The 26,539-nt window shown below is 39.3% G+C and overlaps 1 long non-coding RNA gene across 1 annotated transcript in view; it reads left to right on the top strand.

Moving 5' to 3' along the window:
- The first annotated feature begins 2,296 nt into the window (after nt 1-2,296).
- The window catches only part of LOC147365809 (uncharacterized), a 30,757-nt gene continuing 6,514 nt past the window's right edge, over nt 2,297-26,539 (top strand). Inside the window, exon 1 of the long non-coding RNA XR_015132803.1 lies at nt 2,297-2,418. This is a non-coding gene — a long non-coding RNA (uncharacterized LOC147365809). The remainder of the gene's footprint in view (nt 2,419-26,539) is intronic.

Here is a 26,539-nt window from a genome sequence, read left to right as displayed (position 1 = left end):
TGATTTTTGCTAGTCTCCTTTCTTTTTCATTTATTTTTGCCCTAATTTTTATTATTTCTTTCCTTCTACTAACCCTTGGGTTCTTCATTTCTTCTTTTTCTAGTTGCTTTTGGTGTACAGTTAGGTTATTTATTTGATTTTTCTCTTGTTTCTTGAGGTAAGCTTGTATTGCTATGAACCTTCCCTTTAGCACTGCTTTTACTGAATCCCATAGGTTTTGGGTTGTCGTGTTTTCATTTTCATTTGTTTCTATGCATATTTTGATTTATTTTTTTATTTCTCCTGTGATTTGTTGGTTATTCAGAAGCGTACTTAGCCTCCATATGCTTATATTTTTAATAGTTTTTTTTTCCCCTGTAATTGACATCTAATCTTACCACATTGTGATTAGAAAAGATGCTTGAAATGATTTCAATTTTTTTGAATTTACCAAGGCTAGATTTATGGCCCAGGATGTGATCTATCCTGGAGAATGTTCTGTAGGCACTTGAGAAAAAAGGTGAAATTCATTGTTTTGGGGTGAAATGTCCTACAGATATCAATTAGGTCTAACCGGTCCATTGTATCAGTTAAAGTTTGTGCTTCCTTGTTAATTTTCTGTTTGGTTGATCTATCCATAGGTGTGAGTGGGGTATCAAAGTCTCCCATTATTATTGTGTTACTATTGATTTCCCCTTTCATACTTGTTAGCATTTGCCTTACGTATTGCGGTGCTCCTATGTTGGGTGCATGTATATTTATAATTGTTATATCTTCTTCTTGGATTGATCCTTTGATCATTATGTAGTGTCCTTCTTTGTCTCTTTTCACGGCATTTATTTCAGTCTATTTTATTTGATATGAGTATTGCTACTCCTGCTTTCTTTTGGTCTCCATTTGCATGAAATATCTTTTTCCAGCCCTTCACTTTCAGTCTGTACGTGTCCCTTGGATTAGCCAGTTTATTTAATCTCTTTCTCTCAGAAGATGTTCTATTTGGTGAAACTTTACTGTACACCACACAGTCACAAAGATATTGTCTAGGGCTGAACCAAATTACTTACACATTACCTTCCTTCCTCCTCATCTCTGCCCTATCCAAATAAGGTATGTTTTTTATTTAATTATTATATTTGTGTCAGGTCTTAGCTGTGGCATGCAGGATTTTTAGTTTCAACACATGGATCCTAGTTCCCTGACCAGGGATCAAACCCAGGCCCCCTGCATTGGGAACGTGGAGTCTTAGCCATGGAACCACCAAAGAAGTCCCAAGTATATGTTTTTTAATTCTGAAAAAAATTAGTTCTAGAGAAGAACCTTCTCTTTATTTTTATATTTGGAAAGAAGCAAAGAGAAAAAAAAAAAAGCAACTGTCACACCATCAGGGTCTTCATTTGTTAAAAACTGTTCTGCAGGCGGAAAATTTAGAATTTTTTTAAGGACCTTCCCAAAATTGCTTTAGCTTAAAAGAAAGTGAAAATGATTCCCAGCCACCTCTCATTTTCTTACCCATCATTCAGGTCTTCTAATTTCATCTCGTCACCACCTTGAAATGAAACAAGCTTATATGAATGACATGTTACTGGTCTTACTCGAAAAAGTCTTTTTAGACAGGATTTTAAAATGTGTTCTCTCACTGGGTAAATGCTCAAAGAATACACTGAGGTCTTTTAAGCTTAGCTGGAATCAATTTATTGGGCAAGTAATGAATCTAATTGTTATGCTAGCTTCCATGTCAGCAAAATAACAGATGTACAGTATAATGTGGGGTGGGGGGTGGTTTGGGGGAGTTGCTTTGGGATTGCTATAGCAGGTGCGACTTTAAAAAAAAAAATCACATGGAACTTTATCAAGTGCATTTGGAAACAGTTGGAAATTAGCCAGGAGGAACATTCTCCTTCAATCCCTTAGACATCCAGTTGTGGGCTTGGATTAGGCCCCTGAACAGCTGAGTTAGGAGGACACTGACACCTTGTCACACTTTGAAGCTCTTTATTCCCTCCTCACCCTCCAACAAAAGCACCAGAGATTGCCCTCCCCTAACTACACACACACACACACACACACACACACACACACACACACACACACACGTCCAGCTGCCAGATATGCCAGTTCTCTTTCAGAGAACACTAGACAGTGAGTCCAGGCAAGTTACCATGGTTCTCTATTATCGCGTCCAGCACATCAGGGAATGGAAATAAGTGTGCACATGTTCTTAAAGGCCCTTTGGGAAAGATCAGTGGGGCTGCATGGGGAACACAATGGCAGGCTTTGTCACAAAGAAAGGATTTGGGCTGGCAGGCAGCAACAGTCCTGCTGGACACAGAGTTTTTCTGCAAAGGCAGTGGGGGGAAAACCATGTGCTGGATTACAGAGCATCCTCACTGGGAAAAGTAGAGCATTTTGTGTGATTAAAAGTCATCCTGAAGACATCAGGTAAGAGCCTGCTGTTTTTAATTAATTGCTCCTGTGATCTTGTGGCTTTAAAAGGGGTGCTGCTCAGAGAGGTTAAGATTCACTCCAGAAACAAAAGTTATTCAGATGGGGGCAAAACACGGTGTATCTATAAGTTTGATAAAGGCAAAAGAGGAAAGAGAAGGAAAACTATGTGAGAGAAAGAACTGAAAGTCGAAGTCACCCATGTATAATTTGCTAGAATAATCGTGTTCTCTTTTCATGCTCTGTGCCTCAGCACCTTCATATTCAAAGGACAACTTCCCCCTGACCTACATCCTGCCTTGATATATAAATTATTTTGGGGAAAAAATCCTCAGAGTCAAGGTTAACGGAAAACAGCTGGAAAACAAACTGAGAGCCATATGTCATAGATTCCTCCAAGTAGAAAGATTAAAAAACAAAAACAAAAACTCTGTTTTGAAGAGTCAGCACATCCAGAACAAGCAGGTGGAACCAAGGACTTTACATGGTCTCCATGATGATGAAAATAAACATGGTGAGGACTATATAATTGTGTCAGTTATGAAAAGAGGGACTGGACAACATGAGAAATCTGATTTGAAATCTTTTTTTCTTTCTCCATTATAAAATCTGCAACTCAATTCTCTTAAGCAGTTAACTACCATTCTGCTTTTCTTGTGCATCTCCTTAGATGGAGAAAGGGTTGCATTTTGAAGAATGTATCACAGCTCATGCTTTTCAAATTTCTGATATATAAGCCTCTACTCTTTATAGATCTTTAGGATGAAAGAACACTGGTGGCAGCAGAATGGCCCCTTAATGACATCAGGTCCCACCACCCATCAAAAAGAAGAAATTTGAGACCAAAACAGGGCACTGTCTGTGTCCTTTCTTGAACTATCTATCCTGTTTTTTCTTTCACAAATCATGATAATAAAACAAAGTTATTCTTAAAAAAAAAATACTTTCATTTAGACTCACTACTTATAAGGTATATTATATAAAGTACTATCAGCACAGGAGATAGAATTTGATTATATTAAAGGTTAGAAAGGAAAACTAGGGAGTTCCCTGGTGGCTTAGTGTTTAAGATCCTGTGCTTTCAGAGCCAAGGGTTCAAGTTCAATCCCTGGTTGTGGAACTGAGATCCTGAAAGCCGCTCAGCGTGGCCAAAAAAAAAAAAAAAGAGAGAGAGAGATAGCATTAACTCACTAAACCAAAATATATTTTTTAAGTTGTATGTTTTCTTCTAATTTCCCCCATTGTTTGAATTGTTGTATAAACTTGTATCCTTTCTCACTTAATATAGTAAATATTAGTATCTTCCCATGTCACAACAACAATGTAGTTGATATTCCTTGAAAAGTGCCGGAAAATTATATTTCCCTCTTTTCAGAAGCCCCAGGGGTATGTGTTGGGTTGCGGCGGGTAGATGGGTGTGGCTGTGTATGTGTGTGTAGAGCTAGGCTCTCTGTCATGTGGCTCTGCTTCCCTGACCTGATTCAGTACTAGGGTTGACATTGTACTCAACATGGATACTCTCTGTTCTACTGCATGTGTGCTAAGTCACTTAAGTTGTGTCCGACTCTTTGCGACCCTATAGACTGTAGCCCGCCAGGCTCCCCTGTCCATAGGATTCTCCAGGCAAGAATACTGGAGTGGGTTGCCATTGCTTTCTCCAGGAGATCTTCCTGACCCAGGTCTCCCGCATTGCAGACAGATTCTTCACCATCTGAGCCACCAGGGAAACCCTCTGCTCTATTAGGATTTGTCAAATCTGTCATAGTTTCTATTATAGGCTGCAACCCTTACAACGTAAGCTTTGGTGATTGGTGGAGTGATGAGGAAGCCCAGAGAAAACCACAGAAATGGTAATACAACTCGTGATGTAGGGAATGGAGTAGAGAGAAGCTGTGGCTCACTGAAATTAAGCTGAGTCACCCTGTTGTGTAAACTACTAACAGATAGTCACTTTCAAAAAGTGATCAAATAATTGAGTCATCAGAGATATATTAAAGGGCTTCCCTGTGGCTCAGATGGTAAAGCGTCTGCCTGCAATGTGGGAGACCCAGGTTCAATCTCTGAGCAGGGAAGATCCCCTGGAGAAGGAAATGGCAACCCACTCCAGTACTCTTGCCTGAAAAACTCTATGACTGTTGCCTGAGGAGCCTGGTAGGCGACAGTCCATGGAGTCGCAAAGAGTTAGACACGACTGAGCGATTTCAAAAAATGATCAAATAATTGAGTCAGCAGAGATATATTAAAAGCTCAATAAATATGTACGGCTGAGCCCTTTCACTGTTCACCTGAAACTATCACAACATTGTTAATTGGCTATACACCAATAAAAAGTTCAAAAGGAAAAAAGCTCAGTATTAAGAGTTAATATCTAAATAACACAGCATGTCAGGCAATGTTCTCTGTTCTCCATGTTTGTCCTTCTGTCTAACCTTCCCATCATTCCTACAGTGTGCGTTCTATTATTGTCTTTATTTTAAAAATGGGGAAACACTCAAGCAAAGCTATTAAGTGACTTGACAAACATTCAAACTCAGGAGGGCTGGTTCCATGGCGGTAATATTCTTTTCTATAATAAGAAATACATTTGGTTTTCATCCCCCATTCCGGCACAGAACTCCTGAAACTCCTGGAATTTCCTAAGTGATAAGAGAAGTTAACAGACCTTTATATTCCTGCTATTGCTAAGTCGCTTCAGTTGTGTCCAAATCTGTGCGACCCCATAGACCCCAGTCCACCAAGCTTCCCGGTCCCTGGGATTCTCCAGGCAAGAACACTGGAGTGGGTTGCCATTTCCTTCTCCAATGCATGAAAGTGAAAAGTGAAAGTGAAGTCACTCAGTCGTGTCTGACTCTTAGCGACCCACGGACTGCAGCCTACCAGACTCCTCCATCCATGGGATTTTCCAGGCAAGAGTACTGGAGTGGGGTGCCACTGAACAGACTCCTTTCAGCAACAATTGAGTTTACGTTCAGTTCAGTTCAGTTCAGTTCAGTCGCTCAGACGTGTCTGACTCTTTGCAACCCCATGAATTGCAGCACGCCAGGCCTCCCTGTCCATCACCAACTCCTGGAGTTTACTCAAACTCATGTGCATCGAGTTGGTGATGCCATCCAACCATCTCATCCTCTGTCATCCCCTTCTTCTCCTGCCCCCAATCCCTCCCAGCATCAGAGTCTTTTCAGTGAATCAACTCTTTGCATGAGGTGGCCAAAGTATTGGAGTTTCAGCTTTAGCATCAGTCCTTCCAATGAACACCCAGGACTGATCTCCTTTAGGATGGACTGGTTGGATTTCCTTGCAGTCCAAGGGACTCTCAAGAGTCTTCTCCAACACCACAGTTCAAAAGCATCAATTCTTCGGTGCTCAGCTTTCTTCACGGTCCAACTCTCCCAGCCATACATGACCACTGGAAAAACCATAGCCCTGACTAGACGGACCTTTGTTGGAAAAGTAATGTCTCTGTTTTTTCATATGCTGTCTGGGTTGGTCATAACTTTCCTTCCAAGTAGTAAGCGTCTTTTAATTTCATGGCTGCAGTCACCATCTGCAGTGATTTTGGAGCCTAAAAAAATAAAGTCTGACACTGTTTCCACTGTTTCCCCATCTATTTCCCATGAAGTGATGGGACCAGATGCCATGATCTTCGTTTTCTGAATGTTGAGCTTTAAGCCAACTTTTTCACTCTCCTCTTTCACTTTCATCAAGAGGCTTTTGAGTTCCTCTTCACTTTCTGCCATAAGGGTGGTGTCATCTGCATATCTGAGGTTATTGATATTTCTCCTGGCAATCTTGACTCTAGCTTGTGCTTCTTCCAGCCCAGCATTTCTCATGATGTACTCTGCATAGAAGTTAAATGAGCAGGGTGACAATATACAGCCTTGACATACTCCTTTTCCTATTTGGAACCAGTCTGTTGTTCCATGTCCAGTTCTAACTGTTGCTTCCTGACCTGCATATAGGTTTCTCAAGAGGCAGGTCAGGTGGTTTGGTATTCCCATCTCTTTCAGAATTTTCCACAGTTTATTGTGGAAAAGGCTTTGACATAGTCAATAAAGTAGAAATAGATATTTTTCTGGAACTCTCTTGCTTTTTCCATGATCCAGCGGATGTTGGCAATTTGATCTCTGGTTCCTCTGCCTTTTCTAAAACCAGCTTGAACATCTGGAAGTTCACGGTTCACGTATTGCTGAAGCCTGGCTTGGATAATTTTGAGCATTACTTTACTAGCATGTGAGATGAGTGCAATTGTGTGATAGTTTGAGCATTCTTTGGCATTGCCTTTCTTTGGGATTGGAATGAAAACTGACCTTTTCCAGTCCTGTGGCCACTGCTGAGTTTTCCAAATTTGCTGGCATATTGAGTGCAGCACTTTCACAGCATCATCTTTCAGGATTTGGAATAGCTCAACTGGAATTCCATCACTTCCACTATCTTTGCTCATAATGATGCTTTCTAAGGCCCACTGACTTCACATTCCAGGATGGGTGAGTGATCACACTATCGTGATTATCTGGGTCATGAAGATGTTTTCTGTACATTTCTTCTGTTTATTCTTGCCACCTCTTCTTAATATCTTCTGCTTCTGTTAGGTCCATACCATTTCTGTCCTTTATCGAGCCCATCTTTGCATGAAATGTTCCCCTGGGATCTCTAATTTTCTTGAAGAGATCTCTAGTCTTTCCCATTCTGTCATTTTCCTCTATTTCTTTGCACTGATAGCTGAGGAAGGCTTTCTTATCTCTCCTTGCTATTCTTTGGAACTCTGTATTCAGATGCCTATATCTTTCCTTTTCTCCTTTGCTTTTTGCTTCTCTGCTTTTCACAGATATTTGTAAGGCCTCCTCAGACAGCCATTTTGCTTTTTTGCATTTCTTTTCCATGGGGATGGTCTTGATCCCTGTCTCCTGTACAATGTCACGAACCTCTGTCCATAGTTCATCAGGCACTCTATCTATCAGATCTAGGCCCTTAAATCTATTTCTCACTTCCACTGTATAATCATAAGGGATTTGATTTAGGTCATACCTGAATGGTCTAGTGGTTTTCCCTAGTTTCTTCAAATTAAGTCTGAATTTGGCAATAAGGAGTTCATGATCTGAGCCACAGTCAGCTCCTGGTCTTGTTTTTACTGACTGCATAGAGCTTCTCCATCTTTGGCTGCAAAGAATATAATCTGCAGGACTTCCCTAGTGGTCTAGTGGCTAAGACTCAATGCTCCCAAAGCAGGTCGGGGAACTAGATCCCACAGGGGGCAAATAGGAATACATATGCTACAACTAAAATGCTGAAACAAAGACCAAAGATGTCGTGTGCTGCAACTAAGGCCTGGCACGACAAAATAAAAAAATAAATATTTAAAACAAAAAGTCTCTAAAAGCATAGGGTTTGGAGAGCTTCTGGGTTGATGAATACATGGAGATTTTCGGAGAGTGGTCCATCCAGAGAGGGCATGGGAGTTCTGCATTCCCCCTCACATACCTTGCCCTATGCATCTCTTCCATCTTTCCATTTTTGAGTTACATCATTTTATAATAATTAGATTGATCTAGTAAGTAAAATGTTGCTCTGAGTTCTCTGAGCCATTCTAGCAAATTAATGGATCCCAAAAAAGGAGTTGTGGGAACCTCTTATCTATAGCTGAAACCACACAATCAGAAATCCCACATCAGATGGGATTCAAATCCAGCCAAAACTCAGACTGGGTCTTGAACCCATGGTTTTTTAATTGAAATCACACATCTGGTCTCAGGACTTAATGAAGCTCAGTTTCAAGGGTAAGAAGCAGATTTACTGAGAGATATATACACTCCATAGACCATGAGTTTGAACCATCTCAGAAGGCAAGAGGCCCTGAAAAATACATATTCCATAGACAGAATGTGGTCCATCTCAAAAAGTGAAATGATTCCTGAAATATTGGGTGGTTAGTTTTTATGGGCTGAGTAATTTCATAGGCGAACAAGTGTGAGGGTTATTCCAACTAACTTCAGGGGAAGGCGCGGGGATTTCCAGGAATTGGGCCACTGTCCATTTTTTGGCCTTTTGTAGTCAGTCGAACTGTCATGGCATTTGTGGGTATGTCACTTGGCATATGAAAATGTATTACAAGGAGCATATAATGAGGCTTGGGCTTCCCTAGTAGCTCAGATGGTAAAGCATCTGCCTGCAATGCAGGAGACCTGGGTTCGATCCCTGGGTTGGAAATATCCCCCGGAGAAGGAAATGGCAACCCACTCTAGTATTCTTGCCTGGAGAATTTCATGGACAGAGAAGCCTGGCAGGCTATAGTCCATGGGGTTGCAGAGAGTTGGACATGACTGAGCAACTAACACACACATAATGAGGCTCAAGGTCTACTGGAAGTCAAATCTTCCACCATGTTGGGCCTAACTGGTTCTAACCAGTTTTTGTCATATCCTCCACGGCAATGTCATTCTTTGGAGGGTTGTGCCCTGCCCCCTGTTCCCTCCATAGCCCATGGATCAGAAGCACCAGTGACAACATGGACTTGCTATAGCAGTCTGTAGTGTATACATTGGGACAGGGGCAAGGAGGGAAAGTCTTAGAGGACTGAACCCTTAACCCATCGGAGAAGGCAATGGCACCCCACTCCAGTACTCTTGCCTGGAAAATCCCATGGACGGAGGGGCCTGGTGGGCTGCAGTCCATGGGGTCACTAGGAGTTGGACATGACTGAGCGACTTCACTTTCACTTTTCACTTTCATGCATTGGAGAAGGAAATGGCAACCCACTCCAGTGTTCTTGCCTGGAGAATACCAGGGACAGGGAGCCTGGTGGGCTGCCATCTATGGGGTCGCACAGAGTCGGACACGACTGAAGTGACTTAGCAGCAGCAGCAGCCTTAACCAATGGTATCTGATGCTTTCTCTAACACTTGAATGCACATGAATGCCTGATTGTGTCTCCATTTTTATAATCTGAAAGAGTTCATTTCATAAAAGTCTTTGTTCAGTTCAGTCACTCAGTCATGTCTGACTCTTTGCAACTTCATGAACTGCAGCACACCAGGCTTCCCTGTCCATCACCATCTGCAATGATTTTGGAGCCCAAGAAAATAGTTTGTCACTGTTTCCATGGTTTCCCCATCTATTTGCCATGAAGTATTGGGACAGGATGACATGATCTTAGTTTTTTGAATGTTGAGTTTTAAGACAGCTTTTTCACTCTCCTCTTTCACTTTCATCAAGAGACTCTTTAGTTCCTCTTTACTTTCCCCCATAAGAGTGATGTCATCTGCATATCTGAGGTTATTGATATCAGCAAGCTTGATTCCAGCTTGTGCTAAAGCACTCCAGCTTGTGCTTCATCCAGCCTGGCATTTCACATAATGTACTCTGCATAGAAGTTAAATAACCAGGGTGACAACCTTGATATAGTCCTTTCCCAATTTGGAACCAGTCTGTTGCTGCATGTCCATTTCTAACTGTTGCTTCTTAACCTGCATACGGATTTCTCAGGAGGCAGGTCAAGTGGTCTGTTATTCCCATCTCTTGAATAATTTTGCACAGTTTGTTGTGATCTACACAGTCAAAGGCTTTGGCATAATCAATAAAGCAGATGTTTTTCTGGAATTCTCTTGCTTTTTCTATGATCCAACGGATGTTGGCAATTTGATCTCTGGTTCCTCTACCTTTTCTAAATCCAGCTTGAACATCTGGAAGTTCACGGTTCAAGTACTGTTGAAGCCTGGCTTGGAGAATTTTGAGTATTACTTTGCTACTGTGTGAGATGAGTGCAACTGTGCAGTAGTTTGAACATTCTTTGGCAAGTTTTTGTATATACATATAAATGTACATGGGCTTCCCAGGTAGCGCTAGTGGTAAAGAACCTGCCTCCTCCTATGCAGGAGACATAAAAGATGCAGTTTCTATCTGTGGGTCATGAAGATACCCTGGAGGAGGGCATGGCAACCCACTCTAGTATTCTTGCCTGGAAAATCCCATGGACAGAGGAGCATGGGCAGACTACAGTCCATAGGGTCACAAAGACTCAGACACGACTGAAGTAACTTAGTACACACCCACACATAAATGTACATACATGTATGCATATGTGTGTATGTATTTGTGTGCATGATATAGAGAGACAGACGAAATATGTATGTGTATATATATAATTAAACTAGTGCCTATGTCAGTATTTACATAGTCCATAGCCATTTCAGAGAGATAGAAAGATAAGTGGTTGGGAATTCCCTGGTGGTTCAGCGATTAGCACTCTGGGCTTTCAGTGCCCAGAATCTGGGTTTGAGCCCTGACCTGGGAACTAAGATCCCACAAGCCTCTTGGCACAGCCAACAGAAAGGAAGGAAGGAAGGAAGGAAGCAAAGTGGTTGTCAAGGATATGGATGGGGGAGAATGAGGAGTGATTGCTTATGAATACTGGGTTTCTTTTGGAGATGAAGAATATATTTTAAATTCAACAAGGATGATGGTTGTGCCATAGTGTATTAGTGTAAACACACTAATACCATTAAATAGTATACTTTAAAATATGTTAATTTCATTAATCTAAATTATAGTCAAATAAAGCTGTTATTTTTTAAAAAGTCACACTACACAAGCATTTCTCCTATAAATAACATTTCCTACCTCTGCACATCAGAAGTCATATCAGAGAGATGGAGAACATCTTAGAGGTCATCTACTTGCCTATCGACAACCAATTCTCAATTCCTGGCAGAAGCTTAAAATCTTATCAATCTTTAGGACTTTCCTGGTGGCTCAGGGGTAAAGAATCCACCTGTCAGTATTACAGACATGGGCTCAGATCCTTGATCCATGAAGATCCCACATGCCTCAGAGCAACTAAGCCCATGCATCACAATTATTGAGCCTGTGTTCTAGAGTGGGAGCCACAAGCACTGAAGCCCACTAGACTTACAGCCCGTGCTCCAAACAAGAGAAGCCACCACAGTGAGAAGTCTGCATCCTGCAGCTAGACAGTAGGCCTCACTCACCACAACTAGAGAAAACCTAGTGCAACAATGAAGACCCAGCACAGCCAAAAATAAATACATTACATTCCCTTTAAAAATCTTATCAACCTTTAGAATAATGTCAGACAAGATCTAGCTTTCTTCCTAATCACATTTCCGTGAAATGTTCACATGTATGAAGGCCATGATTTGGATAAAAGGAAAGAAATCTAGTTAAAAGTTGATCCAAAATTCTCTCTGAGGATGTCCCTCATCGTCCAGTGTTATGAATCCATCTTGCAATGCAGGGGACATGGGGACACAGGTTCGATCCCTGGTCAGGGAACTAAGATTCCACTTGCCCCGGGGTAACTATGCCTGCATGCCCAACTACTGAGCCTGGATGCTACAGAGACCGTGCACTGCAACTAGAAAGAAACCTGTGCACCGCAGGGACAATTCCATGTTCTACAACTAAGATCTGACACAGCTAAATAAACAAAATTCTCCTTAGATTTTATAGCATATATATCCTGATGGAAAAAAATTTTTTTACTTATTTTACTATTATATATATATATATGTATATATACACATATTTATACATATGTGTTATATATGTATATATATATTAAAGCTAAGCAATGCTAATGAAGGAATATGGATAAATGTGTTGCACCTTTGATTCTACCTACATGTTGCAGGCTATTAGCTGTGAACTCTAAAGTCAACTTTATAATTTATCTTCAAAAAGAGAGGGCAAATGTTAAATGATGGTTCATTTCCTTGCTGCTCACCTCCCCACCACCCCGCAAACAAAACTGTTTTCATCAGGCACAGAGCCAGAATTCACTGAGACCGACTATTATACATGCTCATCTACAGTGGCCAATAACACATGCTCCTGTCTGTGGAGTGTTCCTAAACACTTCCCATGTGGAGCTGCCCACTTTGAATGGGTGTTTGCTCAAATAAACTCTTAAAATCTCTAACATGCCTCAGTTTATATTTCAACAAAGTAAAACCTCATTCTGTGAGATATTCATGGGCATTCCACAGAAGAAAACAAAACAAAACCTTCTCAGCATTAGCAGCATTTTCTCTCAAATTACTCTAGAACATATATAAGAGAAATGTCAAACATGTAGGTATTACCTTTTTATTTTTTGTGATAATTTTCCTTTAAAAAGAGTTTGGCAAGAATGTCAGTCAAGTGAACCGATATAGCACAATCCATGTGATGTGAGGTCTGCCACTGCTACACAAGCTATACTTACCCAGCAGCTGGGCTCAAACTGTGTTATCCATTATTATTACCAGTCTATGTTAGTTATCTCATAATTTTATCATGTATTTTTAATGTTACCCAATGTCAATTGTATATTTGCATATAAATTAAATGCTAATAGCTTCTAATTGAAATTAGTTTTTTTTCATGAGACCCTTTTATGATTTCTGTTAGTTCAACTCTATTTCTCATGAACTCCAGTTGCTGTCTTATCACTGTTATACTTTTAAAAATATTGTATTCACAGATGAATTTGGGAAATTCAGACCTAAACATACAAGAACATTTGAGCTTGGAGAACTCAATAACTTTGAACTTTAATCCAAATTCCACCAGTTATTATCCAGTGAAATGAGATCATCCAGATAAGTATAACCAGTTATACTTGTCATTCATCATACCCTAGGCACTTACAGGAGCAGAGATAGAATGAAGAAACCTGCCTTTAGGTCATCACAGTCCAGAAGCACCATTCCTTTCTTCTAGCCACACTATGATAGCAAATAGAAATGACTGTTTCCCAGAATCATAGAACTTCAGAACAGACAGGATGGAAGATCATTTAAGACCCCCATTTAATAGCTGAAGATCAGAGAAGTATTGTATTGCATATTTAGGAAGCGGTGATAAAATTACGATTAGAACTTGAAATAGTCTATATCTCTGATTCCAAATATTCATTTCCCTTTCATATGAAAGGTTTAATTAATTCCACCCATTGCAATATAACATGCATTGGCCTGGTACAGAAGTATATACCTCTACTCCGTTGACATTGGGCTTGACCGTGTGCTTTGGCCGGTGGCATGAAAAGGAACATTGCATATGCCATGGGCAAACAGAAACTTTAAAAGTCACCATGTGATGTTGCCAGCTCCCTATTCTTTTCCCTCTGCCACAGACTCACATGTCCTAGAAGAGACAGCCTCTTCAGCCTGGAATGAAGAGGACACTGGAAACAGACATGCATATGATCCAGCTTCTCATATGTCAAGAACATGAAAAACTGTTTATGTTCTATTGTTGTAAGCCATTGAGTTGTATAGTTGTTCACTCCTAGAGCAAAGATGAATAATTTAGAACACAGAACAAAAAGGGTACATGATTTGCTCAAGTTTACACAATTAAGCAGCTAAATGACAGAATCAGAATTGAATCTCACTTCTTTTAACATCCAGTCCAGTCTTCTCTTCATATTTCAGAACTCCTTAAATGACCGATGTAAATATCTACACAGAATACTTTACTGAGATATTTAGAACATCTGAGAAAGCAATTTACTCCAAGACAATGGCTTTGACCAATTAATTGTTCCTTACATGCAACTAACAGGCTACTAGCAATCCATGAAACTCTCATTGTGGTCACTAGTGACCATACCAACCAGGAGCTATTCCTCTTGATGTGAACTGGGTGGTGTGGAGTTGGGGACTGAGTAAGGTTTGCCCCTTTACATTTGTTCTTATTAGCCAGGTCATCTTCAAGTGCCTGTTATCTGTGGTAAGATACTGGATTCCAGCAACAGCTCCAGTGTATCAGTATAGTCTTATCTTAGGAACATATGGACTCTTTCATACTTGGTTTCCCTAAGTAGGCTTTTAAAAGTGATGGCAAATTCTGTCAACAACTCACACCTGTTTTGTGTCCTCTCCAGTAAAAAAACCTGTCTAGGCACTTCAAGAAGCTCCTTTTACTATGAGGCCACTTTGTACCCTGTTCCATTTACTCCTGTCGCCATTTCCCTCAGGAGGTTTTTCAAAATGCATGTCTTCAGTGAGCCCTTCTGGTTAGAACTACAACCTTTTATCTACTGATTATGTTCGTTTTTGGACCGTTATACCCCATCTGAAGTATATGATATAGATTTTCTATATCTAACTCAATATTTGTTCTGTATTCACTTGATCTGTCAGTCATATTAGACTATAGGAATTTGAAAGTGGAACTCAAAACTAATGTACTATGTTCAGTGCTATAGACCTTTGAAGGCATTAATTATATGCTGAATGTTGTTGTTATTCATGGTACAGTTTGTACAGTTATTCGTTCCTAGAGCAAAGACAAACAATTCAGAATACAGAACCAAAAGGGTAAGTGACTTGCTCAAGTTTACACAATCAGGCAGCTAAATGGCAGAACCAGAATTGAATCTCACTTTTTTAACATCCAGACAGTCGTGTCAGACTCTGCAACACCATGGACTGCAGCACGCCAGGCTTCCCCGTCCTTCACCATCTCTGAATCTGTTCAAACTCATATCCATTGAGTCAGTGATGCCATCCAACCACCTCATCCTCTGTCATCCTCTTCTTCTTCTGCCTTCAATCTTTCCCAGCATCAGGGTCTTCTTTGATGAGTCGGCTTTTCACATTATGTGGCCAAAGATATGCTGAATAATTAAGGAAATGGCACCCCACTCCAGTATTCTTGCCTGGAGAATCCCATGGATGGAGGAGCCTGGTGGGCTTCAGTCCACGGGGTTGCAAAGAGTTGGACACGACTGAGCGACTTCACTTTCACTTTCACTTTCTATGAGAAGTTAACTATTCTTGGTTAATTTAAGGTTGGACTCTTGAGTTTGTTAAAGTTGGAAGTTATGCAGCTAATATGAAGTGAAGGGTATTTTTGAGTGAGTAATCATTGTAGACAACCAATCTGACCCATTATTTAAAAGAGATTCAATTTTTATTCTAAACTATAAGAAGGTTTTATTTTAGTTTTTCTGATTATGTCAAAAGATTGATCTATATCTCATATTGTATACCAAGATAAATTCCAAGGGGATCAGAGATCTAAATATAAAAAATTAAACCATAAAAAAATATTTTTTAACTTTGGAATGTGGAAGGCTTTTTAAATATGGCTCAAAATTTAGAGGCCATAACAGAAGTTTATAAGTTCAACAACATTTTAAAAAATTCTGAAATGTAGACACAGACACACATACACAGCCAAGTAATTTTACAAACTGGCAAAAAAAAAAAAAAAAACTTTTCAAATTAAATTGAAAAATAATTTTTCTAATATACAAAGAGCACCTAAAATCAATAATAAAAAAACATGACAACTTAAAAGTAAGTTACATGACCAGAGTGTTCAAAAAAATGACTCTTAAACATATGGATAGATACTGACCTCACTCATCATAAGAGATACAGATTAAAATTACACTCATATATTACTTTTCATCTAGGAGATTGACAAAAATTCAATGACTTGAAAATGTACCTATAGGAGTATAAATTTAGACAAAATCTCTATGATAACAATTTGTCAACATTAACCGATTAATAAATGCATACAGAAAATTTCCAGAAATATTATTTTTGAAAATTTATTTGACCAATAAACTTGCCAATTTGCAAAATGACATTTGCACAAATTTATTCATTGAATAATTGTTTATAATACTAAAACAATGGAAACTATTTAAGTGTCTATCAGTTGAAGACTTTATACTAATTGTGGTACATCCTTACAAATACTCTATAACATTAAAAGAGAATAAGAAAACTCCTTATGCACAATATGAAAAGATAGCTGAGGAATATTGTGTAATGAAAAAAGATTAGGGATGGGGAGCAGCCAGACAAGGATAAGAATAGGAGACTTACCTCTGAATAGTTGTTAAACCTTTCAGTTTTTTGAACCGTGGAACTATATTACTTATTCAAAAAAATTTAGGACAGAAAAAGATGGTTTAAAGGGTCAATAAATGAAGAGTTAGGAAAGCAAATTAGATGAATTAGTTTTCAAAGTCTATTTGACATTAATAAATAGAGCCTTAGATATTTTTCTTCTTAAAACTCACTCTAGAGAAATGTTGTGCACTAAATTGAATTGCATCTCACAATGCTGTTAGCCAAAACCCCAATGAAGCATGTTCTAACACATTTTAAATACATGGGGCCTGAACATTATTTCCTGGCACTCTTTTAAGAGTAAGTATGTGAGAAGAATTTGGGGATATAGCAATTTTTATTTTGATACTTTGATACATTTCCCACAGTGCCTGAAGAAATACCTGACACTTTGCCTTTTTTTTCTTTTTTGGCATGGGGTGGGAGGAGATGTATTGGTTAGATAATCTATTCCCAATCATATGGTTTCACACTTGATGGCTATATAAGAGGAGGATGGCTGCCCTGTGTTTCTTTGGAAGTATTGTGGATCCATGATATAATGTATTTTAAACACTAGGGGTAGAGATTATTTTCTAGTTAGATCATTAACCAGGCACTTCACAGAAGGAACTACTTGGTGAAAAAGAAAAAAAAAAAGGAGGGCCTCGCAATAAGTAGATACATATATATAAACATACATAAATACATACTTACATACATAGAATAGACAAATCCTATGTATTAAACTTCTATGGAGTGCAAAGCAAAACTATAGGCACAAAAAGAGATAGTAAAGATTACTAAAATATGATTCCTCTTTAAAAGAGCTTAAATTTAACACAACAAAAAAAAAATAGGTAACACAGTACATCAAAATACAAAGCTGAATGTAGTAAGCTATTAAGGAACAGACTTGCGGAGCACAGAGCTATATGCCTTGGATAGCTGCACTGTCAAAAAAAAAAAGAATTGCAAAGTAAAAATTTAGGAGCATTCCTTTAGCACCATATAAGGAAGATGGGTCTTCAAGTCTTCTTGGTCTTCAAGTGACTTCTGGTCATGTATGAAGACAATTTCTCTGGCTCTACAACTGCCTAGACAAAATAACCTCCAATATTGACTGGTGCCATTTATTATGTGGTGATTCTTTTCACCGTGATAAGTTTTCTGGTTACTGACCTAGGATGTCTTGAAGACCAGAAATTCTTTGTTGTTGTTGTTTTTTAATAGTTTTGGTTGTAGTGGGTCTTTGTTGCTACACGCAGGCTTTCTCTAATTGCAATGAGCAGGGGCTACTTGTGGTTGCAGTGCACAGACTTCTCACTGTGGTAGCTTCTCTTGTGGAGCACAGGCCCTTCAGTAGTTGTGATGCAAGGCCTTAGTTGCTCTGTGGCATGTGGGATCTTCCTGGACCAGGGACTGAACTCACGTCCCCTGCAGTGACAGACAGATTCCTATCCACTGCACCACAAAGGAAGTCCAACCAGGAATTCTTTCAGTTCAGTTTAGTCACTCAGTCGTGTTACTCTTTGCGACCCCATGAATCACAGCACGCCAGGCATCCCTGTCCATCACCAACTCCCGGAGTTCACTCAAACTCACGTCCATCGAGTCAGTGATGCCATCCAGCCATCTCATCCTCTGTCGTCCCCTTCTCCTCCTGCCCCCAATCCCTCCCAGCATCAGAGTCTTTTCCAATGAGTCAACTCTTCGCATGAGGTGGCCAAAGTACTGGAGTTTCAGCTTTGGCATCATTCCTTCCAAAGAAATCCCAGGGCTGATCTCCTTCAGAATGGACTGGTTGGATCTCCTTGCAGTCCAAGGGACTCTCAAGAGTCTTCTCCAACACCACAGTTCAAAAGCATCAATTCTTCAGCATTCAGCTTTCTTCACAGTCCAACTCTCACATCCATACATGACCACTGGAAAAACCATAGCCTTGACTAGACAGACCTTTGTTGGCAAGTAATGTCTCTGCTTTTGAATATGCTATCTATGTTGGTCATAACTTTCCTTCCAAGGAGTAAGCGTCTTTTAATTTCATGGCCGCAGTCACCATCTGCAGTGATTTTGGAGCCTAAAAAAATAAAGTCTGACACTGTTTCCACTGTTTCCCCATCTATTTGCCATGAAGTGATGGGACCAGATGCCATGATCTTCGTTTTCTGAATGTTGAGCTTTAAGCCAACTTTTTCACTCTCCACTTTCACTTTCATCAAGAGGCTTTTTAGTTCCTCTTCACTTTCTGCCATAAGGGTGGTGTCATCTGCATATCTGAGGTTATTGGTATTTCTCCCGGCAATCTTGATTCCAGCTTGTGCTTCTTCCAGCCCAGCATTTCTCATGATGTACTCTGCATATAAGTTAAATAAGCAGGGTGACAGTATACAACCTTGATGTACTCCTTTCCTGGAACCAGTCTGTTGTTCCATGTCCAGTTCTAACTGTTGCTTCCTGACCTGCATATAGATTTCTCAGGAGGTAGGTCAGGTGGTCTGGTATTCCCATCTCTTTCAGAATTTTCCAGAGTTTGTTGTGATCCACACAGTCAAAGGCTTTGGCATAGTCAATAAAACAGAAATAGATGTTTTTCTGGAACTCTCTTGCTTTTTCAATGATCCAGAGGATGTTGGTGATTTGATCTCTGGTTCCTCTGCCTTTCCTAAAACCAGCTTGAACATCTGGAAGTTCACGGTTCACGTATTGCTGAAGCCTGGCTTGGAGAATTTTGAGCATTACTTTACTAGCATGTGAGATGAGTGCAATTGTGTGATAGTTTGAGCATTCTTTGGCATTGCCTTTCTTTGGGATTGGAATGAAAACTGACCTTTTCCTGTCCTGTGGCCACTGCTGAGTTTTCCAAATTTGCTGGCATATTGAGTGCAGCACTTTCACAGCATCATCTTTCAGGATTTGAAATAGCTCAACTGGAATTCCATCACCTCCACTAGCTTTGTTCATAGTGATGCTTTCTAAGGACCACTTGACTTCACATTCCAAGATATGCGGCTCTAGGTGAGTGATCACACCATCATGATTATCTGGGTCGTGAAGATCTTTTTCGTACAGTTCTATGTATTCTTGCCACCTCTTCTTAATATCTTCTGCTTCTGTTAGGTCCATACCATTTCTGTCCTTTATCAAGCCCATCTTTGCATCAAATGTTCCCTTGGTATCTCTAATTTTCTTGAAGAGATCTCTAGTCTTTCTCATTCTGTTGTTTTCCTCTCTTTCTTTGCATTGATTGCTGAAGAAGGCTTTCTTATCTCTCCTTGCTATTCTTTGGAACTCTGTATTCAGATGCCTATATCTTTCCTTTTCTCCTTTGCTTTTTGCTTCTCTGCTTTTCACAGATATTTGTAAGGCCTCCTCAGACAGCCATTTTGCTTTTTTGCATTTCTTTTCCATGGGGATGGTCTTGATCCCTGTCTCCTGTACAATGTCACGAACCTCCGTCCATAGTTCATCAGGTACTCTATCTATCAGATCTAGGCCTTTAAATCTATTTCTCACTTCCACTGTATAATCAAGGGATTTGATTTAGGTCATACCTGAATGGTCTAGTGGTTTTCCCTACTTTCTTCAATTTAAGTCTGAATTTGGCAATAAGGAGTTCATGGTCTGAGCCACAGTCAGCTCCTGGTCTTGTTTTTGCTGACTGTATACAGCTTCTCCATCTTTGGCTGCAAAGAATATAATCAATCTGATTTCGGTGTTGACCATCTGGTGATGTCCATGTGTAGAGTCTTCTCTTGTGTTGTTGGAAGACGGTGTTTGCTATGACCAGTGTGTTCTCTTGGCAAAACTCTATTAGCCTTTGACCTGCTTCATTCCATATTCCAAGGCCAAATTTGCCTGTTACTTCAGGTGTTTCTTGACTTCCTACCTTTGCATTCCAGTCCCCTATAATGAAAAGGACATCTTTTTTGGGTGTTAGTTCTAAAAGGTCTTGTAGGTCTTCATAGAAGCGTTCAGCTTCTTCAGCGTTACTGGTTGGGGCATAGACTTGGGTTACTGTGGTATTGGATGGTGTGCCTTGGAATAGAGATCATTCTATCGTTTTTTGAGATTGCATCCAAGTACTGCAATTTGGACTGTTTTGTTTAAAGGAATTCTTTAGAGTAGACTAATTCCAAATATGAACTATCTCCATTGCACCCTGCAAATTACTAATGTTGTATGAACAAATCTGTCATGAGTAGACTAGCATGAGAAAGTGAATCACCTGAAAGCCCTATCGACCCTCAATCAATAGAAAACCTCCCATTTCAGAACTTGGGAAGATGAGCTCCAGGCACAAGATCTGCTGGGACTTCAGGGAAATGTTAGCAGCAGAAGCTGCTCAGCCAGAAACAAACAGGAGGCCACACTTAGCCCCCTCCTCTATGACGTCTTTTCATCTCTTAGTAAATTTTAGTATTTTTGGAAAATAAAACTCAGTGAGCAAATAAACAGAAAAACAAGGGAAGTATTTTCTGAGGCAAATGCATGTTTAACAACAGTGTGAGCAAGGCAGTTATAACAAGTCCCAGGGCAGGACGTCTTAAATATTTGCCAGGAAAAGACTCCAACTTAGAAACACGGTTCAGCAAAACTCCATTTTTTTGCATCCTAACATTAAATATTGATGAACTAGCTTCGGGTTGTTTTGTGTGCCAGCGTATTTTATCAGAACTTAACGAGTTTACATATAAAAAAAATTCAGCCTAAGCAGCTGTTTCACAAATTTCTGTAACACCTCTAAAACTGTCAGAGAGTGGATTAGAAATTTACAAAGACATGAATTCTTGGATTAAAGTGGATTGCAAAAAAAAGTCAGATCTAATTTGTGAAGTAAAATATATAGCACTATGCTAAAAATGATCTAACTTCATACAAGAGACTCATTCATATGGGTACTTTCGACATTTACCTCTCAGCACTGGTCTTCCTGTCTTTGAACATGTCTTGAGGACACTGTAGTGATAGCTGAAGTTCTTCTTCAGAGTCTCCTCCAGAAAACCCATCTTCCTTTCCCTCTATTTGTCCTTTTCTCCCTGCCATCCCTCCGCACAACCTCTTTCTCCATTCACACTGTTCTTTCCATGTCAGCATTAAGAATCCTCAAACCAAACTTTAAATTTCTAAGCAATAATTTCATCATTAGGTTTTTGATTATACACCCTGCTCAGAGTTACATTTTCATTACAGAGTAAAGGTTACTAAAGTTCAACATATGTTTGGCATTATTTCTAAAAGGCGTTGGTCTCTAGTAAGCTACAGGGAAATTTAAGATTGCAAACCCGCAAGCTAGCAGCCCAAACCATCTACTCCATGAATTTGCTGCAGTAGAAATCTTCACTTTTCCCTTCTGCTTTTGGTTACATCAGCTTAAAACAGGAAAGGATCCATAACACCATCACCAACAGCAAACTTCTGTTATAAACTGAGCACTGTACTTGTGCTAGATGTGTTTCTGCCCTCCAAGAAGGTAGACAATATCAAAATGCCTTCAGCCTACAAAGATTCGAGGAAATCCTGGAGCAGTACAGGGAGGATTCTAAACCCTTAAGAACGTTTGGAAGGACAAAAGCTTGATAGCAAGTCTAACACACAACAGGGAAGTAGTTTTAATTCTGGCCCTGGTATATTCTTCCTCCCCCCACCCCTGTTTTTAAAAAAACTATTTTTTAAAAATTTCTAATTGTGCCCCCTTGGTATATTCTCTTCCTTGAGCCAGAGACAAATCATTAAAGGACTTAAAATTCTCTCTCTCTCCCTCTCCTTCCTTCTTTCTCCCTTGTCCTCTTCCTCTTTCTATTTTAATAATACTTAGCTACCTCAAAGTGTTGCTGGAAGGATTCTTAAGTATGTTAAGTGCTTTGAAGATGAAAAGCAATATATAAATGCTTAAGTATTACTATAAAAGTACAAGTAAATGAGCTCAGAGCATGAGATTTAAATGGAATGCCTGTGAATACACAATCCACAGACAGCCAAACAACTAAAGAAGCTTCAGCTAAGGCTCATAACCCACATGACAATAAGCCTTTAATATTACAGAATGTTTTCAGATCTGAAAGGCTCTCAGAAGAGATCATTCAGATCTAGGCTTTCCTTTTACAGGCTGAGAAAAGGGAAGTCACAAATGACCCGCTGAAGGTACATGGAGGGATAGGGAGAGACAAGAAGAAACCAAGCCTCTTCAGTGCCCATCAGCACTTCTAATGTCACTCCAGCCAACTCTGAGGTGTCTAATATAGGGAAGAAAACAGCACGTGCAGTTCAAATGCTAGTATTTGTTGCCACACATCTGGATATTGGTAAATATACTAATTTAAGATTAAATTCTCTTTTATTGAGAATAAATGTTCTTCTTTAGATATACCTTGACACTGTATATTTGAAGCTGTTTTTCCATTAGAAGGGTAGTTGCAAGTATCTATAACTATACTCACATTCTAGTGACCCTCAGAAAACTGGTAAATGTGAGCTACAGAAGGAAGTGTGAATATTTTCATCTGACACCAACCACAACAACTGGAGCAGCTGGTAAAAAAGAGTAAATAAGCACTGACACAATCCCTAGGGGCTTCCCTGGTGGCTCAGCTGTAAAGAATTCGCCTGCCAGGCAGGAGACTTGGGTTCGATCCCTGGGCTGGGAAGATTCCCTGGAGAAGGAAATGGCAACTTACTCCAATATTCTTGCCTGGGAAATCCCATGGACAGTGGAGTCTAGTGGGCTACTGTCCATGAAAGAATCAAACATGACTGAGTGACTAATCAATGACAACAACCCCTAAACTGACAGATATTCTTCAGCAAATTTCTCAAATGAGACTCTCCATGCTACTTTGGAATTATCTTTTTAAATGAAATATACAGAAGTGTCTGGGACTTCCCTGGTGGTCCAGTGGCTAAGACTCCTTACTTCTAATGCAGGGAGCCTGAGTTTGGTCCTTGGTCAGGGAATTAGATCCCACATGCTGCAACTAACAGTTCAAGTGCTGCAATGAATATCAGAGATCCTGAGTGCTGCAACTAAGACCTGATGCAGCGAAGTAAATAAATAAATATTTTTAAAAAGAAATATACCAAAGTATCAATTAATGGGGTAATGATACCCGGCACCATTTGAAATGGAGCACTCTGGCCTTGGATTCTGGTAAGGAGTTCATCTTATTACCAAACCAGTAGATCTGTTCTGGTTTAATAAGTTTGCCTTAAGTTCTCTTAAAGTAAATTGGGGCCCTCCAACTTTTAGTGGGCAGCCGAATCACAAGGAGGGGTTTGTTAAAACAGATTTCTGGCTCCATTCCCAGAGTTTCTGGCTAAGGTTGGAGCAGGCCATCTGAAATTAGCCCATTTCAGATGGGCAAGTTTAAGCTGTATTTCTAACAAGTTCCCAGAAGACACTGATACAACTTTGGATGACACTTTGAGAACCAGTGGATTAAAGGAAAGCCATGCAAGTAAGAGTCAATAATTTGTTTGGCTCTGCTTCAATTAGCTGCCTGGGTAGAAATCTACTCAGAATGCAAAGAGGAGTTGGTAATTAACCAGGAAAAATGAATCCCTGAAGATGAGTTTACAAATTAGCAAGGCCAAATCTTGCTGGCCCAAATCTGGTTTGACTCACATAGTATTATTTATTTTAATTGAACTTGTTGCCAACAGTTAAAATGCATAACACTTTGTATAAAAATTTGTTCTAGCTTCTCTCAATAAATCAACTATCTGACAGCACTGGGCCATATGCTCCCACTAGTCAGGACACCATGTCAGTCTCTACCTGCCTGGCTTCATTTGCTCAGATTTCCTCCTGCCTTTGACTTTGTGTTTCATGTGGATAATGAATCTAAAAATTTCAAGCCTCCAAATCACTTTTTCAGTTATCTACTATGCACAGTTTTACTAAGTAAACCAAGCATGTCACCCCTCATTTCATTTTACTGTATTCTGTTTGAAAGCAGTCACACACAGAGGAGCACATACAGAGGGGCAAAACGGAATCTCACATCATTGACCAGTATCCCTAGGACTGGCGAGGCAATTTTCCATTTTCTTTTACTTTGGAATAGCTAAATATTATATCACTTAAGTTTCTAAGGAATTTAGAAGCAAGAAAAAGCACAGGAATGACATATTTACTACATAGAATTAATACTCTCAAATGTATGTTTTATTAAATAGCAAAATAGATTTTATTTTCTGTATCTTCTTAAAATAGCTTATATATATATATATATATATATATATATATATATGTGCTGTTTGGTTTTATTTTACTACTCAAACTTTACTTTTCACTCAAATTTCCTTCCCATTTTTCTTCTTGGGCTGCGCTGGGTCTGAGTTGTGACATGTGGTATCTAGCGCCCTGTGCAAGGATCAAAGCCAGGCCTGCATTGGAAGGGTGGAGTCTTAGCCACTGGACAATTGGGAAGTCTCCTTTACCTTCTTTTTTTAATTTAAAACTTTATCCTATTTATATACTTTTAGAGAATTGATCAAATCTAGTTTGGAATAAAAATAATACTAAAGTAAATATTCACATTATTCTTTACACAATTATAATGAACTTTTGGGGAGAGGTGTTCAAGTTCTACTTTAGTTTGCTGTGGTCCCAAGACCAGCCTCACCTGGGAACTTGTTAGAAATGCAGATTATTGGATTCCCACCCCAGACCCATCAAACCAGAAAAACCCAAGAATAGGACCCAGCAACCTGGATTTTACCAAGTTCCCTGGGTAATTCAGATGCACAATAAAGTCTAAGAACCACTACTTCTTTAAAACATCAAATGGATATGGAAAGTAATTGTGCCTGTGTGAACAGTAAAATATGAAGCCAAAGGATTTGTGAAAGTGACTCCTGAATCATTTGAAAGTATGGTGTTTTGGTTAATGTTGTTCTCTATTCAGTCAGAACATAGAGATTTTTCTTTCTCATCTTTCTGAAGGAGGCTTTTGTACTTTAGAATTTGCTTTTATAACTAGATTTGGGAACTATAAGACATTTTATTTGAGACAGATACAGGAGACCACAATACTAATGAAAAGGGCAGGGAGATAAACGTACACTGTCATTTTGCTTTACCTCTTTTTGATATATTCTTAAAAATAAACTGTCCATGGATAATTTGGACAACAGAACCAATATATTCTCCATCTTTTTTATACTTATCATCAGCATGATAATATCCATGATGAATCCAATGATTCTCAACCATGAATGCTTCCAAATCACTAAAGAGCTTTCAGAAAATATACTGACCTCAACTCCAATCTCGGAAATCCTGACTTGGTTGGCCTTATATGAGGCCAGGGCCACTGGTACACTTTCAAGAGCTCCCTAAGTGATTCTCATGTGAAGGTGGGGCTACGAAGCCCCATTTGCATCCTTCTTCACTGTTGGCAGTGACCTAAAAACCAAATTTCTGACCTCAGTCCTTATCTCCCTGTGGAACATGAAACTACCTCTCTTTACATGAGCAGAGATAATTTCAGTAACTAGGAAATCTTGGATAACTATCAAGTGAAAAGGCCTATACACAAAGTCACTCTATTTATATCAAGCAAAGATTAAAATATGTGCAAGTAATTCAGGTTTCCAAACACTTTCTACCAGATAATTGAAGCCAAATCACTGTTTCTTTGGCTTGAAAATTTGGATAATTAGCTTATCTCTCCACCTTGCTCTGGGGTATACATAAAGTCTATGGCAAAGGTAGTGCATTCTGCTGTTTGCTTGACCTCAGTAGAGAACAGGAGGGGAGGTAATCAATTTCTAATTTTATTTTGTGGGTGGAATTTTGATACAATCAAATCCAAAAGCCTTCAGTTTTTTGCTGGATGAATTTTCTTCTGAAAACATTAACTCTGGATCAGAATTCAGAAACAAAATGTTAATTCCTTTTCTGTACCCCCTCAAAACTCCTATTTATTTATTTATGCAACTCCTGTTATTTTTGTGACAATACTTTCTTTCCAGTATTTCCTCATGGCATGCTAAAGGATCTTTAGTTTTTGACCTTTTGATACGAAAACAGGCATTACAGCCATGCTTTGTGGCTCTTTTTTTCTTTGATTTAGGGAAGTGGCAAGAATGTGTGGAAAAATCACAGAAGTTCATGTTTCCTCTTATAAACAAATGAAAAGGGCAACTCACCAGTTTCTCACTGACTTCAGGGACCTTTTATTTAAAAAGAATAAGAGAGAAGAAAATTTAGAAAATATTTAATTTTATGATATCCACAAAGACCACGATATTGAAGAGGATCCAACATT

Source organism: Bos grunniens, chromosome 9 (genome assembly GCF_055505025.1).
Source record: "Bos grunniens cultivar Pamir isolate PY7600 chromosome 9, Bosgru_T2T1.0, whole genome shotgun sequence".
Classification (NCBI taxonomy): domain Eukaryota; kingdom Metazoa; phylum Chordata; class Mammalia; order Artiodactyla; family Bovidae; genus Bos; species Bos grunniens.
The sequence above is the reverse complement of the archived record's forward strand: the minus strand, read 5'-3'. Positions and strand labels throughout refer to the sequence as shown.